At 32.3% G+C, this 27,803-nt stretch overlaps 1 protein-coding gene across 1 annotated transcript in view; it reads right to left on the reverse strand.

Moving 5' to 3' along the window:
- Positions 1 to 27,803, reverse strand: part of LOC106689767 (uncharacterized) — a 44,410-nt gene extending 16,607 nt beyond the window's left edge. The window contains exon 1 of the mRNA XM_014434929.3: positions 27,650 to 27,803. The gene's annotated coding sequence lies outside the window, so the exon portion shown is untranslated. The remainder of the gene's footprint in view (positions 1 to 27,649) is intronic.

Below are 27,803 nucleotides of genomic sequence, written 5' to 3' on the forward strand. Positions count from 1 at the left end.
TATATATAAAAGAGTATTTAACTACTAACGTTAAATAAATTGAGGTGGTGTTATTATTCATTTATTTATTTTTTGATGAATAATTTACTTTTAAACAAATCAAGTTTAAGTTGAATAAGTTTAAAAACCTATTTTCGTTGAGAAAAACACTAAGAGAAAGCCATGGCAAAGATTAAATCGTTCTTTTCAGCCAAATGTCTATCAGTAAGAGATAAAAATAGTTCTCAGATAGCAAACCAGGATAACATCGACACCCACGCAAGTAGTTCTTTGTAGCAAGGATACTCATGTTTTAAACTTCCATTGTCAAGTTAATTCAATAATTGCTCCGGGGAAGGAATTTAACTTATGCCTACCAGAGTCTGGACTACATGCGGGCCAACCCAGATAAAAACCAACAGATGATTACAGCAATTATTACACACATATAACAGTTACATTCATATAACCAGCAGTTATTTCATGCATATAGCTTGCAAAACTAAGACTGCTAGTAAAATAGAATTTCGAGCTGTTTACCTTGTAGTCCAAGACCCAAACGAAAAGAAGTTATTTCACCCCAATTCTAAATTACTCTGATGAAAGCTATGAATAGTTACTAGCAAAAATTGATGACTTCGCAAACCATAACGGGGTGGTGTTATAAGATGGTGGCTGTTACAAAAACTTAGAAAAAAAAATTTTTTCATTCTGAACGACATACATTTAAAACTACCTAAAACACTTTAAAACTTAATAAAATATTTCAAATAGAGTAAGTTTGCTAAAGTATGAGCTCTTAAAGAACTGTCACATTCAATGGTTCAGAATAAAAAAATAGAGAAAAAAAAATTGAGATTAAATAAACGTCATGAAAAAATACTAATTATACATAAATAAGTAATAATAAAGACATAAAATGAGCAAAGAAAAAGTCAAGACAACCTACCTGTTCAGAACAAACGGGTGAACAGTAGGCAGTTTTTTTTTTGGCAGTTTTTTTTTTCTATTCCTTCCCCATATTGTTTTTGTTTGATGTACATCTCCTGTATTTTTTTAACTTTATATTTTACGTATTTTTATATAAAAAATGTTTACTCTTGTCATTGTTACTTATTTTTATTCTTATTATAGTATCTTATCTTTGTATTTTTATTCTTATCATTGTATCATTTTGTATCTTTTTAGCCCTGATGAAGCCCTACAAAGGGGGCGAAACGTCGGAAAATAAATAGTTGTAAACTATTTTTGTTTCTCCTATGACCGCAACCCTGACTATCTTCCTATACATAAATGGTAATGATTCCACAGAAAAATCAAAGGAAAAATAAAGCCATTTCCTCGATGATATAACTATACTTCAATTAAAAAACCAATACAACAAAACTTTGAAGATTTGTAGCAAAACTAAAACGAACAAAATGTGAGTTGGAAAACATGGCTGCTGAAATAATCGTAATCATTTCAGCTAATCGACTCCATTCCAACAGGAAATACTGCAAGGTCAAGAGTGTTCTGGGCAGAAACTTCATCTCAAGCGACCAACATTTCTAGGAGGTAGAGAGGAAAAATGAAATATGAATAAAAAAAATTCGGCTATGTTAAGAAATAAATAAATATAAAATAACTTAATAAAGAAAGATGGATAAAACACAAAGTAATGAAACATAATGTTTAATGCTAGTACAATATAATGTAGTATGTTTAAAATGAACAGATATTTTCTTATCTAAAGCAGGACAGACGTAGACTTTATTTTGGAAAAATACTTCTAGTAAATTAATGAAACCAAGGAATTCAAAAACTGCGATTTTTCGCACTTTTTTTCCGAAAACGTAGAGGTGAAAGTGTATTTTTGCAAGATGGATGCTCCGAAGATATTTATAAAACAAAACCAATTGATTTTAACCCTTTTTTTTCTGCAGATGAGATATTACAGATAATCGTTGTTTCACAGTGTCGTTTAAAGCCGGAAATCAGTAAAATAGTAACTAAGTGAGGTTGATACTAGGGCTGAATCAGAAAAAAGAGAGTTTTATCTTCAAAAAATACTTTATTTTCCATTTATAAGCAAAATATTAAAAATACAATTTTTTTTTTTTAATTTCCATTCTAAAGCCACCAACCAGTGAAATGAGAAACATGAAATTCAGATATAACATCCCAGAAAACATAGAGAATCGTTGACAAAAAAATAATCTTATTCTGATAACGACCTAGACCGATCAAAACTAGGACAAAAAAGGTCAAATTTCGTAACTTTGTATCCCTCTCCTAGCTCTTGGGTCGTTGAACACGAAACGGACGTTTTCTTACAGATATTTTTTTTGGAAAATAATAATCCAAAATTTTAAGATCTAAAAGTGGCCTTATTTAAGCCACTCCGGATCAGCCGTTGATCGTAAAGAAAAATAATAAATACATAAAATGTTGTATACTTTCATTATATAATTAATGTTATCTTAAAAAAAGTTAATTTTGTAGGTGTAAAGGTATAGGTGAAAAACAAAAACAAATTTTTCTAGCAAAAAAATGATCTCGAAAAAATATCCGTCAGTAAATCTAAAATTCGTGTTCAACAAAAAACCTGGAACTCTAAAAATTGCAATTACAACAAAATTGTTCCCTATTAGCCCTTTTTTGTACTAGTTCGACTGGACTAAATGAACATATACGTACGTAAAGTCAATTTCTTTATAAGTTAGGAACAAATGAGGTTTTATACAGTTCACGACTTTTTCCTGCCCTTTCTCGGTTTTTTTTTATTTATGAAAACATAAAAAATCTTTAAGGAAAAAAAAAATTTACTATTCACTGCGTACAGGGTGTCCACTTTGGTCCAACAAAAAAAAAAAAAAAGAAAAAGAAAACTGACCCAATCGTTCAACCATGGTAAGCAAAAACAGATAAAGGACAGCAGACGGGAACCAATAAACGAAAAGGTGTTTTTTTGACTGAAGGGGAGTTGAAACCTAGGGCTGCCTATAACCAATTACGGAACCAAGGCACTGTGAGGTGTAGGAGTCTCTCAAGTTACAGAATTTATTTTTCAACAACTTCTAGGTATTAACTAAGTCATGAATTACTTCTTCAAAGCCTAATTATTTAGTTATATCATTTCCTATCGACGTCAGTGATAAACTGATCAGTCAACCTTATTTCTCATTATATTCATGATTCGTTTCAATATGCAGATTACAGGAGTTTTGAGGCCCAATAGATCATCAGAGCACCCTTGGGTAAAGATGATATTATTTGCTTTAAACATAAAAATACTTGTTTCACCTAATAGCGTTAGAAAAGTGAAAAGTGACTGATTTCCAGATTGTTTGTAATCTACAAAACTAAAAAGCAGAGTCAGAAATATTATTATCTGATTACGGGTTAGTTAAAAAATTACCGTAAAACAGAGGAAACAACCTAAATGCAAGTAAACTATCACACTATCAACCTACGTATTTTTTGCACTGAATATTGGAGAGAAGGCAAGACGCGCATCGTCTTGAGGTTGTGGGATAATCGTCCATACCGCGGCCTTGGCCGATGGAGGAGGGGCTGGTATATCACTACATGCGTCCCCAGCACTTCTGGGAACCAGATAGTACTATCAATTCTTCGAATTCATCTAAATAAGGAAAATTTGTATATTTTTTTAAATTTTCAAAGAATATGAAAAGGAATCAACATGGACTGATAAAAGCAAAGGCCTCATTCAATTCAGATTAAATAATGAAAATACTCCAAAACCTTATTATTGGTTAACCCAAATTATTTAGGTTCGACAGGAACGAGACAGCAGGTTAAGCAGTGGAGCTGGTATTCATAATCCTTAATCTGGTATTCATAAGCTTTATGAAAGAAAAATCTAATATTCATTAAACCTGTATATTAGGTAAAAATTAAAATACATTCTAAGATTAACCTGGTATATTAGTATATAATGGACAAAATTATTTTAACTTGAAATAAAAATCATTAATTTAGCTCAAGGATACAAATGATCGTTCAATTTTTGAAAGTAGTAACAAACTCAGCTTATTTTTTTTTTATTTTTACGGAACATATTATTTTCTCGCAAGTGATGAAAGTTACTTCTACAAAATTTTTCACAACTGGTCAAAAAAAAGTTAGTACCGGTTTTCTCCGTCCACTTTAATTATTATTAAATACATTGTTCATATTCAAAATACATGAATATATTTCAAGTTCCTCAAAACAAAAAAGAGATATAGTAATGACGAAGCGGAGAATTAGATACTGATTTGAATAATCCATACATGCAAAAACAATATACGACTTTTCTTATCCCCGGATTGCTTATAATTATTATGCCAAGCATATCAAGAAAAAGTTTGTAATTCGAATACTCATAAAAAGATGTCGACCAACTTGTGAAAGTCTAAATACAAATTAACGAGGAATATAAATAAAGAGAAAAAGAAGTGGCTGAAGTTGCACTCATAATTCATTAAAAAAAAAAAAAAAAAATAGTTTTAAAACAAAATTAATTTTATTAAAGAGTTATTCAATGATGAAGGGAATTATCATATGTGTTTATCTCGTTATAAGAGGTCAACTTTGGATAACACTGTCTTATTATAATTTTTTTTTTATTAAATGTTTATTTTCACCGAGTAATAAATCCTTCATACAGTTTTTTCAGTATCCAAGATTCGACAATTGGAAAACGTTTTCATGAATATCATGAAGGAACGTCGAAATGAAATGTGTGAGGAAGTTTAACAAAGAACATCTAGAAATTGTGATGCACATCGTAGCAATCCAACATATTTGGGCAGCATTCTTGGTTCAATAAAGGATTTCTCTCCTTAGAGAATTCAAATTTTGTCTTTTAAATAAAATAATTAATGAATTTATGGTTTCCTATATTTTCGTTTTCTTCTCTAAACATTTTGTGTTGTCGAGTTAATTTTAGAAAGGGCACAAGTCCAAAAATAGGAATCCCTCTCAGGAAGGGGCTGAAAAATTGAATGAATTTGTTTTAGAATTTATCTTTAATTTATTTATGCACTATAATTTCTGAAAATTTCAAGCATACAAATTTAGATGTTATGACTTCTTTTTTTTTATTACCTTAATCAAAACTAATATTTTCCATACATTCCCTTCCTAAAATAAGCGATTAAAATATATCGGAACAATATGTTTGTTTTCTTCTTTCTCAACATTTACTTTTTCTCCTTATAATAGTAGACTTCACAAACTTAAAAAAAGTTGGCTAAGTCTGGAAAAGCTTAAAACGTACGTAAATGCTTTCCATGTAATATCGATCAGAGAGGTAGTTGTCGAACGAGATACCAAACAATAAAAAGATAACAAAAGATATGGACAATAATTTTGGAAAGAGCTATTTGAACGCAATCTATCTGTAAACGCAATTTTAAAATCAAACACACTCTTCCAATGACCTTTTTTTTATTAATCTTTTAAATATTAACCAATGGAGATAGAATTACTCTTTTCAAGCCAGAACCACTTAAGACGAGTTTAAACCGCATTACTTTCAGGGTTCATCCATTGTGAATCACGCTTATATACATATTTCTTCTAGTTCCGTATTTACACTGCTGCGGCGTTCATAATTTCTTGTCTCATTCAAGTGTGAACTGTGTTGGGAAAAGTTTCTTCCAGGAGGAGGTAAAGAAGAATTATATGCGCGGGGACTGATTTAATTTCACTAGAACTATTACATGAACTGAACGCAAACGAAACCAGCGGGTGAAACCATGTATTTTTTCTTTTTTGAGTAAGATTTTGTTCAATTGATAATCTGATCATGAGGAAATATTAAAGGTACCTCGGAGCTGGTCGCCATCGTATAATGAGCTTAAATATTGACAAAATTCAAGAATACAACTGCTGAGGAAAATGATTCGCTAAGGTAGCTCCGAATGCATCAATACCGTTCATATTTATAGTTTATGTTCAATGTAATGTTTTTTTTTTGTCACCTACCTATCATAGTAAACTGAAACAAATAATACAAACACAAGATAAATATTTATGTGTAAACAATCATAACTAAGATCCTGTTATTGTCTGAGCGGCATTTAAAGGTAGATAGTGGAAACTGAGTCCGAACCCCTTCCCTCGGCAAGTACGTCGACCAAGGGGACAGTGTACCTCCTTGGAGGGACGATCAATAGGAAGAATGGGTTTACACAGCCCTGCAGCCCATAAAATAAATTGATGTGGCGCTGGCCTAGGAACTCCGGCACAGAGGGGGAGCTGGAGAAGGGGAGCTGTTCGCCCCAGGATTGAGTTCTGTTAGCTCTGGTGTTGGTTGAGTATTGTCTTTTTTTTTGTATTTCTTTTTTTCCTAACCCCCAAAACATACGAATTTATTAATATAGAAAAATATATACATTTTTATGCACATGTTTATCCTTTTACTGAGGGGTAGGGCTCCATTCTAAGGGGTTTCTGAATTTTGTTTTTTTTTCAATTTTTTCAAATAGTGTTTCACTTCTGATTTGGTGAGGTGTTAGGACACACTCCGTTTCATTGACGCGCTAAAACTGAAACTTAACTAAAAGCTATAAACTAAAAACTATATGTGTCTCTGTCACTTGCGGATTTCATTGGCTACGGTGATGTAGATCTTGCCAACGCACTGGAGGGGGCGCTGGTGTTAGTGTTTAAAAGAATGGATTGGTCAGATTTGAGAGTCAAAGAACTTGACATGCCTCCGACCAATGAACTCTGGTACTGTGGGTAGATCGAGAAGTTGATGCAGTTCGGGAGGGTACTTCTTCCACGATGTAATGCGTGACTACATCGCAGCATGCTGTCCTGAATTCCCTAAAGGTGGCGCTGCGTGCCGTCGGAGAGGTGCGTGAAAAGTTGTGCCCCGTATAGAAATGCCTCAGAATGCTCTTTTAGATCTGCATTTTAAGTCGCAGAGAGAGCACTGGAGTTGTGAGGAGGTGGTCTGTAAGACCGTCTTCTTACTGTTATCGTTTTCTAGTAGAGTTGGGTGGAGAATTTAAGATGGTGGTACAGCTTCACACCCAGATAAACTATGGAATTTGAAGAGGAAATTATGCTTTTGTCCAATTTGAGTGACTTCAGGAGAGTCGATCGCTTGTGTTGTTGCTGTCTTAGCTGGTTCATGATGATATTTAAATTACCCAGCTGTTGAACATTTTCCTTGCAGACCGCTCCGGCACACTCTAGAGCATGTATGGGGTTCATACAGCTGCTGTAGACGGCGATGTCGTCGCCATAGGCAGCGATTGTAGCTAGTTTGTAATTTTCACTAACCACATCAGCGGTATAGATTGAAAATAGCACCAACGATAGAACTGTCGCCTGTGGCACTGGATGTCAGTGGGATGGAACGGGAAAGCTCAGCTCGAACCCGCACAGAGATGGTCCTGTTGTCAAGGAACGATGCTATGACACCGTAGAGTTGCTCCGGACATTCGAGGTCTATGAGCTTACGACATAAAATGCCGTGAGACACAGAATCGAATGCCTTTGTACAATCTTTGGAGATCATGGCCGTAGCAAGGTTCCGATTAAAGCCGGAGCTTCATCAGATGGCGTTCTGTGCTCACGTGAGCCTGAAAGCCGGTCTGCTCGTAAAGTATAACGTACTGTTCATCATAGAATTCCCGAAGGTAATTCAGGATGACTTGAGGAGTGGAAACAACATGGCATGTTTCCATTTGTTATGCAACCTCAAGCACGTATTGTACAGGTTGGTGAGCTGAGCGATTCCCTTCTTTGGTAGTTGTTTCAGCAGGACGGTCTGTATTCCATCATGACCAGGGGCCCGGTTTCCAGGACATCGTCTCAAGATGGCCTTCAGTTATTTAGGTGAGACAAACATATAGTTGTTCTCACGGGCCATTTGCGGTCCGCACTTCAATATCCCACTGTTAGGGCCCAGCCAATGACTCGGCCAGCTCAGAGGGGCTCATGAGTGATGACATTTTTCAGGTTCCGACTGTGGGATGGCTTATCCGGGCGTCCTGGATGTTTAGAGCTGGCGGCATCTTCATCCATCGGGCTCCTTGGCGGACAGCTATGAGAATACCACCGTGTGGGTCAAGGAGGTCGTCGATAGCTATGCTATACCGCATTAGATATGGTCCTCTCTACTTCTTCTAGTTTTGTGGCCAGGGCACAACAGTTTTAGTTGAGGACCTTAAATGAATTCATGGTGATTTTTGTCCCTGAACATGCGATTCATTTGGTCCATCATGTTGACTATGAGGGCTTGCGGGTCAAATGTATAGTGCGCTGGTGCTATTGGTGATGGCAGGAGTTGCTGTGTTCCTATCGGGATCGGGAGTCCGGTATGGGCTCAGGCGCAGGTGCTGCAGTGGACGGACGGAGAAATGTCGAGAATATGTCGTTCCTGCATTCGCCATTCTATTGGTCAAGGTTTGCAGCTTGAGCCGAAAAGACAACTCTGGTAATGTGAGTGAGTGATACAACCAATGAGACTTCTACTTGGTGAGCTTGAGTCTCACCCAGATGTGACTAGATAGGGTTAGAATTCTGTCCAATGTCAGGTCCTGACACTGAGAAGATCTTCGGGAGAGTGCTCTTCGTTCCCTTCTGTAAAGACATTACGATGGCATCCATCTCCCTCGGGTTCACTCGCATATCTACCTCTTTGAGGGATTATGTAGGACTAGCCGCTTGAAGACTTTGCTGATGTGCGAAAGGAGGCTGTTCGGGCAATTGCGGTTTGAGTAGCGGCACTAAGATCGCTTGATTCAAGGGGGGAAAGTACGAAATCCTCAGGCACGAGTTGAAGATGTTTAACAATAAGATCTTATCCATCTTGGGGAGCATCCTCTATATGTAATGCTGTACGTACCCCATCCTCTCCGGACGCCTTATTTCCTTCAATGGGCCGTAGTATAGACTCGAGCTGGCAGAAGGTAGAAAATACAGACTCTATGGGACTCGGTAGTCGTCCAAGACTCTCTAGCTGTTGACTCAACATCTTTCGCTGCATAGCTTGTACCTAACCAGTACTAACAGCAGTAAATGTGTAGTGGCTTCACAACATGGAAAACCCAACGTCAACTCGGAGACTGAAACCCAGACTGTTGTAAGGACATTTACTTATATACTACTCTATATTTATTTATTTATTTGCTTTTTCCTCAATATTTTTTAGTATTCAAGTTAGTAGTTTATTATATTAGTTCTATAGTTTTTTCTGTTTGTCAATTTTCTTTGTTTCTTTCAATTTTTAATCAAACATTTATTATAATTATTTCTTAAATATATTTGTTTAATTTAATTTTCATTATTTTTATTAATTAAAATTATTCAATAATTATAATATTGTAAATCGTTAGGGGTGTCATTTTTACATGAGACAAAACTCCGACATCATCATTTGTTAAAAGCAAATCTAATTGTTATATTAACCATGTAAGGCCCATTACGCTGACCTGCTAATAAAGATATATAAATAAAGTATTTATAGGTTCTGGGTTTAAATGATTAAAATAGAGAATTTATGGTTCTCGAGATACTCTAAAAAAGAAAAATAGATATGAAAATGAAAATATGTACCACTCTCCAAGTATGGATCAATGGTTCAGCACTTTGTGAAATTTACTGTTTCTTGAACAACGGTTGTATAAGGACACCTCTTTATAGAAAAAGCAGAAGAAAAAGCTCTTAAGGTAGTTAGATAATATAAAATATAAATAAAACAAAATCTAAACGAGTGCGGTGGGTATGGCCCATCTTCGTCATAAAAAAATAATTAAGAAAAGAGCATCTAGCCACGAAGTTTTAGCGGTTATTCTGCCAGCTTAAATTAAATGACTAATATCACTAATTAGCTACTGCATGCAAATATCTGAACATGCTTTATAAAAAAGTCTCTATTCTGTTCTTAACTGTTTTATGCGCTCTTAGATTATAGTTTCCATAATAAATAAAGCTTATTAAAATGTATTTAGTAATTGTTTATGATATTAAAATTTGTATTTAGAAAAGCGGCACCAATTTTTTAACAATTAAATCTTCATTCTCTTCAACTTAATTTTTTCTTTTCGTTACACTATTATTACAGAAAAAAGAAATATGAGCTAATAATAACAAGACGAAATTGCATTTCTCAAGACTACTTAAATCATGCAGCATTCTTATAGTAGAAAGAATGATTTTTTTTTTTTTTTTTTTAAGAATTAGACATTAACTTTTTTAAAACAATATCAAACAGCTAAGTCATAAATAAAATTCGAAATTCAAATTGATCTAAATTAGTCTTTTCACTCTTGATATGTTCCGCAACATTTAGCCATTTAAATGTTTGTTTGCACCAGTATATTTTTGCGAACGAATTACTTGAGGAAGAGACATTTTCTGAAAAAGATAAAGACAATATTGGCTAAAGATCAAGTAGAGCTGTAGCATTTTTAAAAGCATCGAATCTTATCCCATAAATCCTTCACCATAAGCATAATTTATGGTGGCTAAGCACAAACTCGTATCTAATCTCAACTATGGGCCGTCAGTAGCTCATATGGTCAGGGCTAAGTCTATCGAACAACAAAATGAAAAACTTGACCCTTCAATATGGTTAGAATAGATTGGTAACCTGTAGATAACTAGCCAAATATCACCTTTGTTGTGGATTGCATTAAACCATTTCAACAAATGGAGTTGAATGGTGGGGTTTTGTTAAATAAACAGTTCTTCCTAGTGGAGATTTATAATAAACTAGCCGTGTCCTGTTGGTTCGTCCACCTTAAATTCGGGTTGTACATATGTTTTTTTCATACACACGATGAGCGGACCCGACGAGGGGGAATCCCATCCAGGGCGAGAAATTATTATATTACGTAAACTAATTACGTTCCATTGTGCTTTTGTTGCAGAAATTGTAATGGTGAAGGCTGGGTTTCAGTATTGAATGTAATATTTGATGGAAGCCGAGACAAATTGGCCCACGGGGCCTTGCTTTCTCTCCACGACCCTGATAATGAGTACATCACCAAGCGCATGTGATTAACAGAATAATAGTATTATCAATTTATAGAAAATATACAACCCTACAGCTAAATAATATGTTTAATTCTTTCACTTTGTTATACAATTATTTATATAAACCTTTTATTAGATATTTATATAAACCTTTTATTAGCAACCTGATCTAGGTTAGGAAATATATAATTGTCACTTTGAATGACAAATTGTCTTCTAAAGACTTGCGAGTCGACCATTTTCCTAATAAAAATTTGTCTTTGCGATTCTTTTACAGATCAAAAACGAGAAGGTATTCCTCTAAATCGGTGTTTCCCAACCAGAAAATCCTGCGGACCACTATACCGGACAATGGACCGTACGAGAATCATCCCACCCTACACTTGAGGCAAAAGGTGCTCTTGAGGAAAATTGTTAAAGTTGTTGGAGGAAAATTTGTTGGTTTCTTAATAAAACGTTTAAAATCGAAAGGTAAAAAAACCCAATTGAAACTCTATCAATGAACCAAAGAAACATAGTGGTAATAGTTTACCTCAGCTCCCCCAAAATGGCGGAAGCCCCTTATTTTATAAGGTTTTTTTTAATAAGAAAAGAAAATCGTTTAATAGTTAATCTGACTAGAATAATAAGGTTCTCTTGAGCTGCAAATTAATAAGTATAAGAACATTGTTTAATGGTGTGATTGTTTTATAACGGATATCCATAGATTTATAGCATTTAATCTGACTTGAGGTAACCACGATAAGTTCCTGTCTAAAAATAATTTACAAAAAATATAAAGACATTATTTACATCAATATAATTTCAAACACATAAAAATAGGACAAAATTACCAAATAGTTGGGATATAATAAATATTACAGTAATATGGTTTAAACATAATATGGTTTTGTTTATTTATGTTGTTCTTTGCTGACCGCACCCCCCGACAAACTTCTCCAATCATTAATCTACGGTCAACTATCTACACTTCATTAATAAATATTACATTTTGTGAGATGGTCGAGAATGTGGTCATTAATGATAGATTATCATTACTGACTGCGCCCTGGACCATCTTCTCCTCACATTGAATGTACAGCCAACAATAAACACCTCGATATTATTTTCTACAATATAATTTATACAAAAAGAAATTAATACAATGGAAACGTTAATAAAGGTATTATTTAGGTAAACATGAAAACAATAACAAAAATAGTTTTAGTTCCTTACAAATAAATTATTTAGTATCTTAAGATAAGTATATCAAGTTTCATTTAATATCTTAAGATAAGTATATCAAGTTTCATTTAATATCTTAAGATAAGTATATCAAGTTTCTATAAATTATCGGGTTTATTAAGACTACTGATAACCAGGAAAAGTTAAGTACACAAAACAATTAAACTCTCAAGAAGAGAGTGTTAGATATAAAATAGTAATTTAGCAACAAATTTACATTTAAAAAACTAAAAATTCATAGGTAATGGTATGACAAAAATATTTTATTTTAATCAAATAATGCTAACTCACATTTCAGGTTACAAAAATATTGTTTTTAATATATACTAATAACTCACATATTAAAAACATTTTCTTACAAGAACTATTGCTTTGTTTATTTTTGTGTTACTGGGTTATCTGGTATAAATAAATCATTAAAGTTATACTCTTATTTTGATTTTTTTTTTTTTTACTTATGACTCTAACACACCCACTGGAAATGAAATGAACCCATGTATGCTTTCTATCGATATATTCATCAGTAGTGGGAAAATATTTAAAAAACAAATTATCTTTAGACAGGAACTTATCGTGGTTACCTCAAGTCAGATTAAATGCTATAAATCTATGGATATCCGTTATAAAACAATCACTATCAATGTAAGCTTTTGAAGTCATATTTATACCAATTTAGACAATCGTTTTGATTCTAATAATAAATAGGCAGGGTATAGTAAATTTAAAATAAATGATAGTAACACATACTTTTTTGTTTCTACATTTTCATTATTTCCCCCCCCCCCCAATTTTATCCTTTAAGACCAATACATATTCCCTATATATTTTCCCACTTTAACAAATATAAAATTATGAGAACATTGTTAGGGGTGCACTAATATCCTACTTGTTTATTTAGTGTTATAATTTAGTCCTTCTAACATGAATATTTATTATACACGTTAGAAGTAAGTAAACCTATATATTATAAAATATTTAAAAATCAACTGCTGCCGAAAATTGGGGTATATTATAAGCTAACCTTTAACAAAGGGAAAAAGGAGTAAATGTGCAGGGACAGAAATTTTCCCTCTTGTAGGGTGGTTAATTTCGTAACCTACCTTGAGTCGTCCATAGTAGGCTCCGTTCGGGACCGTCAGTACACTCTCGTCACGAAAAAATGGGCTTCCGCCCTTTTGGGGGAGCTGAGGTAAACTATTACCAACATAGAGTTGGTATCATCTTATACTACTTAAAACGTATACTTTCAAATAGATTTTATAATATTCTAACAATGATATAGCGGGTGAAACTGAGAAGTTTATTCTGAAATTAAAAAAAAAAAAAATTCTCAGTTTAACAAATTAAATAAATGGTACGCTATGATTTAGAGGGAGATACGACAGAATGTTTTTTTGATGGCCACTAAAATTTTTCATTACAAGCGTACCCACCTACAAAAATGTTTTTCAATTAACACAATAAAATTGAGCACAGAGACAGAAGCAGCTGATATGTATTTTAAAATTTCATATCATTACTCATTGTTCAATTTATAGCAGATTGTAATTTTTATCAATAAATAAATATAAATTTATAATATTTCATTAGAAGTATAACCTTACCAAAAAGATCTTAGACCTATGGTGAGCTGCGTTCGGAAGATATCAACAAGCAAATTATTTCCTATCGTTCGTAATATTATTTAAATATAGTTTTTTCTCGTATTTTAACAATTGTACGCCGTAGAATTTTACCGACCCAGTTTCCTGTCAGGTGTATGATCCGGAAGAGCACACGAGTCATTTCGCCCGAGCGGTTTAATCCTATGGCTTTTAAAATCAATTATCTTCCCCACAGTTGTCCAGTTATCCCCCTTGGACCCAGAATGAATAGAAGGCTTTTTATTCCAATGTGGTTATACTTCCGTCTTATAAGAGTTCGACAAAGTAATCGTTGTCGTTGGACGCATACTAATAACAAAAAAGACGTGAAGAGGGCATTCTCCTCTGTTCCATCAATCTCAAGCTTTTCAACAACTATAAGACGGACATGGCATCTCCAAATACACTATACAATAGATAAAAAGATTGTTTTCAACGGCAGAACACCAATATGCAATAAGAGAACGCACTTTAATCTTTCTATTTTTACTGTAATTGTGAGAAATCTTAAAAATATATAATTACATGTGCACTAATATGTAATTTAAACCAATAAATAAGTTCTTGTTGTTAGCTAAATCGGTGAAGCGCTGTTCCCCGCAAACAAAAAAAAAAGCCAAGTGGTCTAGTATTCGATGAGCCGGCAGCTGTCTCCCGGATTTTTTCTGGGCAGGTAAAATTCTCGACCCTACAGCCTTAAGAATCAATACAAACAAAAATTGAAACATCGTTTCCAATGTACTAAGTTCCTTCAATTACGCTTTGTTGTATTATGTGATAAAAAATAAAATAGATAGAAAATAAAAATCATTTGATTCGAAGGCTATTCAAAGATCGAAGCGAGGGCTAGAGTTATATCTAAATCCGGGCTATGTTGAGTCATGTTATACCGAGAGTTCACTGTGTATAAGTAATGACATTCAATTATTTATTATATTAGAATGTTTTTTGTAAACTTTATTTTTAAGTAGTCACAATTTAAAAAAAAAACTACTTAATTTATTAAGTACTATCCTGAATATGGAGAGAAATTTTCTTAATTGATTTATTTCATTGAAATTTCTTAATCAGTATTCGTCTTGATATATACTATGATTTTAAATTTTTGACAATATTATTATTATGGAACAAATCCTAAGAAATATACAAAGACAGAAATGCAACGATGAAGACATTGGGGGAGGTTTGTGCCTATTGAAACTAATTTGCCATAACTCGGAAGAATAAATAAAAATTGATTAGGTGAGTTTTTTTTAATCGTCCTCAAATTAAATTCAATATTACCATAAATCACCCATAGAAAAGAAAAAAAAACAAGTGGGTCAATAAATTAATAGTTTGGTTTTTATTTATGTTAGCCTCTATGTTTATTTACAAAAAGAAAATAATGAGAGGCTGATTTAATTGACTTTATTCAATTAAGACTATCTTGTAATCGATTGTGAAGTTATCGAAGGATGGAGTAAACATATTAAAGTAGAAAACATGTTTTCAGCTGTCTGTCTTTATTGAAATTAAAACGTAAGCATGCCCAGGTTAAAATCCTTTTTGTTTAAATAGGGTGCACCCAGTGACATACGCTTGCTACGTCGATCCCGTATACAACCGTACAAACACATTAGGGGTATTCATGATCTTTGGTTTAACATGTTAAAGCGTGTTAAATGGAAAAACCCATGTTAAATCGAAAAAATTGCCTTCTTTTACCGTGGTAAAACGAAATAACATTTGACATAGCTGAGAGTCTGTTACTTGGTCTGTTAAATGGAGAATGACGTCACACAATAGACCAGTTGAGATCGCCGCCATTTTTGTTGTGAAAGCTCAGTTCTTTCGTGTGTTTGTGGTATTCATACCCCTGTTATTAAATCAGAATGGATAATTTAATGATACTTTTGAGGAAAAAAAAACAATCTAATTTCATTCTACTATCTGAAAATTTGATAACGCTCGCCAGATAAAAATCTCACTATATGAACCATGTAATTATTCTTAGGGGACATATGTCCCAGAATAAAGTTATTTTTTCATTTCATTTCATAAGCTAAACTTTCACACAAATTCCACTTTTCACTCACTCTAGGCATGTTGTAATTAATTACTTAAATCAAAACTGAAGTAAACAATAACATGAGGGTCTGGAAGGAAGGTTATAAACATAAAGGCTTAGACAACAAGTTGCTGAGAAAATCCGCTAGGGGCTCTTATGCATTTAACGTTTAACATGACTTCAAATAGGGCTGCTCACAATCTTATAGTTATAACATTTTACATGGTAAAACATTTAACATTTAACACAACATCATGAATACCCCTATAATTGCAATCAGGCACCTTCTATTCATTCTGAAAATGAATCAGTGTTTCAAACATCTGGAAAGATAAACACTAATAGAGTTCAAACAATAAGATCTCACAAAATGAGTTTCCGAAATCTCTTGACATTCACCTGAGGTCCGCGGACCACCAGTTACAAGTGACAGCTCTAATTTGTCAACAGTTTTCTAGATTAATTTGCGTGCATGGTCTAATTAAATTCCGTTACTGTGAATCGTAGCATGATGTTAAAAAGCACCAATCTACCTCTATTAACGACCTATTTAACGCAAAAATAATTCTTCAAATTGAACAGAAAGTTTCTAAAATTAGTATATTGTAACAAACAAACTCTTCAGCTACAAGTTCTTAAAATATACTCACTCGCATCCCATTGTAAATGAATACAAGCAAGTTTTGCAGAATGAAAAGAACTATAATTCAGAAGAGAAGGAAAAGTACCCAGCAGGCGGAAACTACAGGAAATTACGACTCAATGACGTCATTTACTTTTTACATAAGCGGCAGTTCACAAGCTATACTGGGTGAGCGAAGAATAGACCAAAAATGAATAAAAATCGGACAGTTCAAATATTCGTAAATGATTGGGTAAATTAGCGTACTTATACTAGCTATGTGCAAAGAGAAGTTGTTTATAAAACAGCTCCACAAAAACCAGAACAGATCAAATTGATGAAAATACCACTGACGTCTTTTCAAACGGGTAGTTCCTAAGTTCCAAGTCGAAGTATGTAATTTAGGTCAATTTTCAAGATGGCAGGGTTCAGCAACCTTTCTAGAGTCTGCTTAGTGGGATAGTAAAATTTTCGAGAGGCCGCTTATTCTCTCCAATAATTTAAAAAGAAAAAAAAAATACACTGTATTTTATAGTTGGAGTATTGAATTTAAAACAAATAATTGGTACATACACGATTTCAAAGATTTTTACATCTTCAATTTAATAAAAAAAAGTTTTAGGTATATTTGAAAAAATAAATAAATTAAATGTTTTTATTGTAAAGTTTTTTATGTAGATAATTATTTTTTATTGATCTCTACGTCACTTTCTTCTTTCGATATATAAAATTTATATCGATTTTTTTAAAATTTATTTATTTAATACCAGATCGGCCTGGAGCCTGTTTCATAATGAAAGCCAATAGTATTAGTCCATATATACTAGTACACGAACTATAAAGTACAAGCACTAATACATTTTTTCCATGATGGGAACGACTATGAGCGATACTATGAAATAGTTTATAAGTAAAAAATTATCTGGCAGAATTGTATAAGTCAGAGAAATTGCACCTAGTACAAAATAAAAGTTTAATAGTATTAATTCGTACTTTATTATGAAACAGGGCCCTGGTGGGCCTTACATGGTTGAGATAACGGTACATTTTAATATCGATTAACGGAGATCTAATATTCTCTTGCCCCTCAGATATATTGAGAAAACAAATTGAATTTTATGCAAATGGCTTTAATGATGTTTGGTAATTACAGCATACTATTTTTTAAAAATAAAAAATATAAACTGAAAATGATTAGAGTTCAATACTTCAAGCGCAATTAGCATAATAGATAACAAGGTTAAAATATCATATTTGTATTTTAATTTTAAATGTTGATTTTACATTTGGACATACGATTAACCTGGAATCTTCACACAAGACTGAAAAGACAGAAAACTGCACGTCGATTTCGACTATTACAGCACAATCAGGACATATGGAGTTGAGCTTTAGGGTTTCACTAAACCTTCGAATTCCCCTCGTATCCAATCCTTACATTCCAAAATCTTTCGTAAAATCCTCAATGCTTACTATGTATATCATCAACCTTACTTTGTCACAAATAAAATCATACATAAAGATCTTAATGTTCACTATGTAACTGATTTAGCCCGAACCAGATATCACTCCTTCCATTATTAACTCCCTAACACTCAAACCCCCTAGTTTCTAACCTTGCATCCTCTTCCATTCCTGACAATCCTCCGAGGCGCCTGAAAAGAAGATGGCCACGAGACCAGCTAATTTAAAATGTTATGAGAGTGCTACCAATGGGTATTTGCTCTACACGCCTGTAACACTCCATTTTAACTAAGATCAAATTTACTGAATGTATTATGTAATATACAGTTGTAAATTTCAATAAAGATATAAAAAAAAAAAAAATGTTGATTTGGTCTTTTCTTCATGATACATGTTAAATAAAGCATTTTTATAACATTTACATTTTGTAAATATTATACTTATGCGATTTGATTGAATAATAGTTTGTCTAGATGAGATATTTTGAATAATAGTTTATCAATATGAGATATTTCGAATAATAGTTTGTCGATATGAAATATTTATCATATCGGGCTCTAATAACAAAATATAATTTATCTCTGAAAAGAACCATTCTCAAATATTACTGCGACTTTCAATAATTTTTTTTTATTAAGATTAGTTCTGAGAAATACATGCATATACGAATACATATATATATATTTATTTAAATATATATATATATTTAAATGAAATAACAGTTGAGGCGTGGTTAAATACCATTCTACACTTTTAAATGTTAGCTCCAGTTTTTTAGAGCTAGGAGAGAGTATGTAGTTAGATTCAGCTGGGCTTGTCTTATATTTAGACATTCCAGTCATAAAAAGTGTTTTGTTGGGAACGATAAAGCGATTGGAACGGATTTATACCATATCTCTAAACCATAAAATAGAATGATAAGTATGGAAACCGTATACTGTTATTCATTAAATAAATTCGAATTACAAGTCCAAAATCAGATTCTTTTTAATAAAGAAGAGAAAATTATAGGACAATTGTGGAATTCTGAATATAAGATTCAATATGATAAAATTATTTGTTGTTTAACGTTTGAAAATAAATGCCATTTTAATGGCCTCTAACTATGGTTGGTAGACATTGCGACTATTAATTATATATAGTTTTTATTTAAGTAATCGAATATTGGAGTGGAATAATTGCCCCTCCCCTGAGGATCTTGCACTATCCACATACATAATACATTTAAATCTGACTTAAGAACATACATTACGTCTTGATAGTATAAATATTGAATTTTGGTTGACCAAATTGTAAATAATATTATATGGTTATCTTACATTAAAAATTAAATGTAGTTTTAAATATTTATATATTTAAATCATGTATAAATATTTTTTATATTGAATGACGACAAATTCATATCACAAAAAAATTAATTACATTTCGTATTATAAAAAATATTATAATGATAATAAAGCAAAGTAATAGAAAATACTATTTCGGGAAAACATAAAAATAATTTTGAATAAGATAAATTAAATAAATAGCTATATAATCAATAAAACCAAATAATAAAATCCTCCCATTTTTTAGTAAAAATTAAATACATTTTAAGAAAATGGAAGATTATATTAATTATCAATATACGTTATAATTATTCCTAATGATAGACCTTGAATGTTAATCAGTTTTTATTTCATCCATTTCACATGACGTTATGATTAGCGTCTACGTCAAATAGTACCTGAGATATCAAACTTTTGTTATTATTGTGATTCAGACTCATTTTCAATGTCAGCAGCAAAATGCCAAACTCGTGTAATAATATTTACAAACTACGTTGTAGGAATAAAAATACCTAAGATTAATTATATTTCATCTAATAATGTCATAAGTTATTAATAATTAATTTGTTTTAAAAAAAAAATCTGTCTTTGACCGTAGTTGGTCTCGGAAAATATAGAATATAAGGGGTTTTATTAGTACTCAAATTGAAGCTCGTTAATTATAATATAAAGTAGTTTATGATGATGATTTTTCTAAGAATACTGATTATTGATATTCCTAAAAATACAGATAAATGAAGAATATTTTCAACATTATCTTGAAAGTAATATAAGAAAATAATATCTTCCCATTGTGAATGGTTTTATAGATGTGAACAAAAATGGACTGCTCTACACCTAGCACAGAACACCATACTCCGGTAACATTACGTTCCCTTTCAAAATTGAAGAAGAAATATACCTTTATTCCATTATATACCAAAAATTAATCCTTAAAGTTTTACCACACTAAATATTTAAGCTAATCGTAATACTTTAGTAGTTATAATAAACCTAAAAATATACGGCGGCCATTTTAAAAAATCAGGCACATTAGACTTACAAATCCTCTGGGAGTGGTAAACTTTCACTATCGCATTTTGCAAATAGTTTTATATTAGAGCCGATTGAAATAAATTAGTTAACAATTATTCCTTGGTTAATATGCAATTTTACTGAATATCAGTTTGAATATTTTTTCTGACTGCCTTTCATTCGCTTTTCAGCTGCAGAATTAGGTCTATTTTGATTTTGAACTTCTGTTATAATAAACTTCCATTCCGCAAGGGAGGACAGAACTATTCTGCTTGCATGATAACACAAACATACATATATATATTTTTTCTTTTTAAAGGAGAGTTTATTTTTTATCGATGGAGATAGGAGGTATCATCAGAGTAATGGTTGACTAGCTTTTTCAAATTTACTTATTAAAATAATTCAATAGTTCTCGGAATTCTTTATCATCATTTGATAAGTTTATAAGAACGAATAGTTGTTTTCGATCGTGACACTGTTATCAAATTATTAACCTCAAAGATCCTAAGAATGAATGATTACTAAAATAATGAAATATAAAGTTCCCCTTATCCTTCAAAAAATATGAAATTATAATAATCCTGTGAGTGCAATAAAGAATGTTTACACCAAAGCGATCAATAAAACAAAACAGCCGTGTCACTAAAACTGGAACAATTGCTTTAATTAGTGCTAGAGTTGTTGGTGTACTATGAGTCAAAAGGCTAGAGTGCAAAGGTTAATAATTTTGTTGCCAATTAATAATGCCTCAATTATTTTTCCTAAACGTTTAAGAGAATGTGTTCGAGAAAATACTTTTTTATTTAGTAATGTATTATAAGAAGCAAGTATTTACATTTACCCTCCTAATTTACAGAAAATACTTTATCCATTTATCTATACCTTTTTTCCAGCAGATCAAACGAAATGGTTAAAGCAAATATCTATGCTAGATAAATTTTAGTCTTATGCTGTTTTTGTACCTTCAGTTGTTACTAACACTACAGTGCAGTACATGTGTTCCAAACAACGCTGCCGATGGGGTATTCTATTTTTGGGGCACAGGGAGGATTATTTTGGGGGTCCAGGAATGATACAACTTGAATTTCTTGGACATATATATAACGATAATATTTTCCCACCTATTTTCATTACATTTGGTAATGTTAATATGTTGCCACAGTCCACTGTCAAGGCTTATCAATAAAACAGTTTAAGGCGAAAGTAATGCGATTATTCCACTGACATAACTTATCAACTATCATGCAAGAACCAGTACGACAGTACTGTCACAACAGTAAATGCTTTGATGACTGTAATTATCAGTGAGTTACACGATAGCAGTGGCTGCGATTGTTACTGCAAGAACTGAAACAGAACTATAATTCACTGTACATGGAATAGTTCACGTGACTATTGCTTCCCTGATACTACTTGTACTGTAACTATCACGCCAGAACTAGTGAGACAGTACAATCATGACTATGACAATCGTACAGTAAATGGCGGGTTTATTCAAGGCTCTGTATTTTTGATCGGGAGAATCGACAGCACATGTAACAAACATTGTAATTTCTTTTGAGCCAACTACCTACCTTCTAGAAAATATACCATGTTTCCAATTCCATCCTGTGGCTAAATTATCTTCTCGTCACGGATTTTCATTTGAAGCACACATAAGACATGTTACCTCCTTGATATTCCCAGCTCTGACTAATATTTTACGGTATACAGGAGTGTCTCTGGGGATCACGAGGCAAAATTAAAATGGCAGATTAATTATTTTATAAGTTCCATTTTCGGGGCCTGAGGGACGCATCTGTTTTATAAAGAATTGTAGTGGTTTACCCTTTTCACCGGCATAAATATTTCCAGTTCTCTTCCCCCTAATAAGAAACAAACAACACATCTCCGATCTTCTTAAATTCAAATTATCTGTCCAAAATCTTCAAATCTGTTCTTGACTTTCAGATTTACATACCACTGCCTTTCTAACACCAGACCTTTGGCAAACCTTCCCTAATACGTTCCTCTCTAATGGAATGCCATTCCCTCTTACATTCGTTGCTCTAATATCCTTCGAATCCCATCTATTTGAGTGCCTTCCAGTCCCCATAGAATGGTTGTTCTAATCTTTAATCAAAATTTGTTAATAGATTAATAGAAATATTTGTAGTTTTTATTTATCTTTTTCAACTTATTTTGTGTATATTTAAAACAAGATATTGTTTTGAAACTGTCAAACGTATTTTGATAACGGTCCTTTCTCTTCGTTTATCCTATTGTTCATTCGAAATTTAGATGAATAATTTTATTTTTTTGTTAATCATCACAATTCTTATTTTTTTAAATTTATTATTGTTGGAAGTTACATGATTTATTATTATTTCATCATTTGATTTGTTGATGTTTCGGATTCATATGTAATGTAAGTCACGAAAATACCCAATTTCAATTTTATGTTATTTTAAAAGACTTGTCCAAGAATAAATAAAGAATATCATTATGTATGTCCCATGAAAATAAATAAAATGAAATATTTTCTTTTTACTATTTAAGGTTTATTGTTAGAGGAAAAAAAAGTTCAACCCATGAGGTACATACTTATTTTTTCTCTAAAATAAAATATATTTATACTTATAGACTTCAACAAATGACCTAACGCACTTTCGTTAGGTAGTAGGTTCTCAGTACTGCTTGCTTGCTTCCCGTTAGTTTCAATTATGAGGGGGGCAACGAGATGTGCATTACTCAGAGCAGCTGTACCGCAAACGAATGTTACTTTCTATATATATTACAAAATAAAAATAAAATAATTTAAAATTAAAATAGCAAGTACACAATGCATTTACTTTTTACTGTTTTTTCTTATTATCCTACATAATCAACTGTGAGGAATCAACTCTAAGGAACTTTTATAGTATGACAAAGGTGCCGTTAAATTTTGAGTTCAAAATGTTTTCTGCCTTACAATGGATTAGACTATGACTCAAATTTAACAATATTTTATTCGAATATAATAGATATTTTCAAAGATGATAATTATTGTAATGAGCGAAGCTATATATTGAATATAAATTCATTTATAACAAACTAAATTTATATCAAAATAATAAAACTATTTTCTAATGTTTTCCTCCTGCTGTGATCTAGGGTAATAAGTTTCTATTGTTCCCTGTACCTATTGTTTTACTAGTTGATAAGCGATCAGGGGCTGCCTCTCATATGAAACTAGTGATACAGTTTTAACAACGCCCATACCCAAAGTAAAAATAATATGCAACAGTGGCCTTGTTGTATATCATTAAAAATCTATTTATAAGGTCAGAACAGTTAAGTATTCAACTAAAAGAGCGCATCTAGACTCTCAATGAATAAACACATACATATTCAATTAATATGTAACTCTCTCAATGTAAATAAATTCAATACAAGTATCTGCAATGTTCATGACTAACACAAACATATATACCACAATATATATAACACAAACAAAACATATATAATGTTTTATTATACAAAAACAAAATTTGTAAAAAATAGGTTTTGAGGAATGTTTCCATTATTGAATATTAACTTATCACTGAAGATTAGATAGAACGTGAAACCAAGAGAGGAGAGATAGGGGCAGCCCAACTGCTGTCAGGTTTGAGTCAGCAAAGGAAAAAAAATATCTGTTGCATTCCTAGCTTCCAGTGGAGCAAAGCAAACACAAATACTGACATATTTATAAACAACACAAACCATGGTCCCTAAACATATATAATCTTAGTAATGAATCATCAAAATAAAGATGAAAAGGAATGAGAAACAACATGGCCATTGTTGTGAATAATACAATTATCAGTTCTTAAATTCAAACTTGTTGGCATAGCTCGATTCTTCCCGTATCCTACAAGATAACATACAATCAATACACAATATTTACATATTGAACTAATCTATCAAATAAGAAGAAAGATTTCGTTGACAATTTTCTATTATACAATTCATTATAATCGCACAATCTCCAGAAATTATTTTCAAATTATGCTTTTATGTTCTTCATTCGTGCGATATGCCCCACTTTAAGGCCGTGTCCCGGTGTCCCTAGCATTGGTCGTTGAATGAATAATACTGTGAAACTTTAAATATCGATTATCCGTTCCCTGATTTATTGAATTTTTCTATTGACCTATAACCGATTAACAGTCTACCAGACCCCAGGACCTAATAAAAGTTCTATAAATGGATTTATAGAAACAGTTTATGGGTTAAGGACATTATCTGGCTGATCGTGAGCATTAATTCAATTAAAGCAAGTTTTTCCAGTCAATTATCATTCGACGTTGATCCCTTGAAGAGGCCTATTGAGGCCCAATAGAACCCACCTAACTACCACCAAGCTACTTTTTATTCACTTTGTTTTTCAAATTAAAGATTAAAATTTTGGAAAAACTTTTCGTTTTCAATGAATTATCATATTGAACTACGAATCAAATTTTAAAAGTATCAGCAAACAGGGGTGAGAGCAATTTTGTTAATAGTGCTGTTTGCAGTGGATATATTGGATAAGGAGAACACATCCTGTTTCCTAAATTGATTTTCTAGACTGACTTCAGGGGATTCGAATCATAAAGTGTTTTGTTAATATTACGGTTTACTTTTCCAACCGAATAAGCATCAACTTCCAATTTAGCAGAAAACGAATACGCAAGGTATTTTATGGTGTTACTTTAATCAATAGATCATATTTCTACCCCATTATTCAAACAAAATATTTAGTTTTTGAGAATTTTAGCCCTTTTTTAAGATGATCTCGTAACTTTTTTTATTTAAGAATAACCCCTACTCAGAGTGTTTTTGAAGTTATATTAGAATCAGTCTAGCTTCAAAATTTCGATCAGTCACAGCATGGTCTTCCGCAAATCCTGCAAAGTCGCTGGTACAAGAACGAACTGCTATAAGCAAAGACACCTTCCAACGATGGACGCTTGATGGTTGGACACATTAGGGGTATTCATGATGTTGTGTTAAATGTTAAATGTTTTACCATGTAAAATGTTATAACTATAAGATTGTGAGCAGCCCTATTTGAAGTCATGTTAAACGTTAAATGCATAAGAGCCCCTAGCGGATTTTCTCAGCAACTTGTTGTCTAAGCCTTTATGTTTATAACCTTCCTTCCAGACCCTCATGTTATTGTTTACTTCAGTTTTGATTTAAGTAATTAATTACAACATGCCTAGAGTGAGTGAAAAGTGGAATTTGTGTGAAAGTTTAGCTTATGAAATGAAATGAAAAAATAACTTTATTCTGGGACATATGTCCCCTAAGAATAATTACATGGTTCATATAGTGAGATTTTTATCTGGCGAGCGTTATCAAATTTTCAGATAGTAGAATGAAATTAGATTGTTTTTTTTTTCCTCAAAAGTATCATTAAATTATCCATTCTGATTTAATAACAGGGATATGAATACCACAAACACACGAAAGAACTGAGCTTTCACAACAAAAATGGCGGCGATCTCAACTGGTCTATTGTGTGACGTCATTCTCCATTTAACAGACCAAGTAACAGACTCTCAGCTATGTTAAATGTTATTTCGTTTTACCACGGCAAAAGAAGGCAATTTTTTTCGATTTAACATGAGTTTTTCCATTTAACACGCTTTAACATGTTAAACCAAAGATCATGAATACCCCTATTGTATGTCCGATGTAAGTCGCCTAATGGAAAAATATCCCCAAAAACATACACGTGGTCACGTGCAGACACAATAAGATTAAAAAGAAAATAGATGAACTGCTGGAGATGAAACATTATAACTGCTTTCTGTGAATAGAAGAACTGATAGCCTATGTATGAAAGGCTCAGCAAGGTTTGTATATATTCTAGCGATTGAAAAGGAAACATTAGCATTATTTCGAAACGAGTGTGGGCGTCAAGATTAAAGCACAGACGGAAGGCACTTATATAAAATGTATTTCTTAAACAACATAAGTTCATATGTTGTATGTAAATATACAAAACATAAGTTCTATAACATTAAACTTCATGGTTAATTTCACATTGACTTTATGATAATGGGCCTTGAATCATTTCTCATCAACCAAGGCATATGAACTAAAAACAATACGACTCAATTTTCGCACCATGTAGTCGGGTAAAAATGATACTAGAATTTTTTTTCATAATCTTTCGCGTTTCTAATTTGTTCAGTTATGATTCCGTCTACGCTTTCAGACCAGATCCTGATCAGTACCATTTATGTCTGAAGAGTCATCAAGATTTATCAGATTGTCACCGTCTTCTTCATCAGATGATCAACATATCTATCATTTCTATCTTAAGAATCACTTATACCCATGAAACAACCTGAGTAGGTAGTTTACGACCATATCGGTTGGAAGGAATAAAGGAACGAAAAAAGTATATGAGCGTTTCAGAAGTCCTAGAAGAATAGCTGCTTTGTTAGTCCATATAGGACCAGAGCAGTTGGTTTACGACCATATATCTCATTTTTAGCCGAATTATTACGTTACGATACTCAACCGAGGCATAATTTAATGTTCATTAATTTATTTTATTATTACTTATGCACCGTTTAGGATTTATAGACCAAAATAAAAAAAATTAAAAAACAACCTAAAATTTCTACGTCATTACTTTATCCAACAAATTACCTTCTTTTTAACCGTTTAAGGACCGCCAGGAATATGTTTCCGTGGTAAGATTGAATTCATTATATCTTAATTTTGGGAAAGATTTGAAAATAAATTTTGTTTTGTTTTTCGAAGATCCACCACTAGACCAAGGTTGTAAGTTGGGGTGACTCATCCGACGCAGAAATTAAAGTTGTTTATTTTCTCATAAGTATATGTACATCTTTTTAGCTACGATGTACAATTTAGGAGTTATAAGTGAAATACATACATATAAAAAAAATCGTTTCTTAATTATTCTTAAATATTAAATTAATTAGATAATTAGTAAAAGTTTTAGATGGACCAGAAATGCGTTTCCAAGTGAAGTGTTAGAAACTAATTTTAAAAATTATCTGCTCACGTATGTTTTATAAGTCATATTTTATGGTTTGATACTAGGGTAGGTTTTCCTTATTGGCTTTATCCCTTATTAAGACGTTGGGAAGTCAAATCAAAGATAAAGCCTTATAAAGGTTTCTTTTTTTTTCTCTAATCCTCTTTCTAACCCTGAATCTATAATGGTAATATCTCATTAACACAATTAAAATTTAAAAAACAAATTAGTATATATCACTCAGGAGCAACATTGAATAATTCAATTTTTTTCCATTATACATCATACCGAAAATTGCAACAATGAATATGTATATACTTGATATAGTCTCACCAAAATAAAAACTGGATTACAGAATTGAAGAAGCTGATGTGCAACAAAGCTCTGCTACAGGCAACCTAACACTCAAAACTGAACTGTCCTACAGACTGTTACTGGAGTCGGTTCCTTTTTTTTTTTAAGGGACAGGCTTCTATGCTGCCATCTG

This window comes from Halyomorpha halys, unplaced genomic scaffold (assembly GCF_000696795.3).
Source record: "Halyomorpha halys isolate HHAL.00 unplaced genomic scaffold, Hhal_1.1 Scaffold1462.1, whole genome shotgun sequence".
In the NCBI taxonomy this organism is placed as follows: domain Eukaryota; kingdom Metazoa; phylum Arthropoda; class Insecta; order Hemiptera; family Pentatomidae; genus Halyomorpha; species Halyomorpha halys.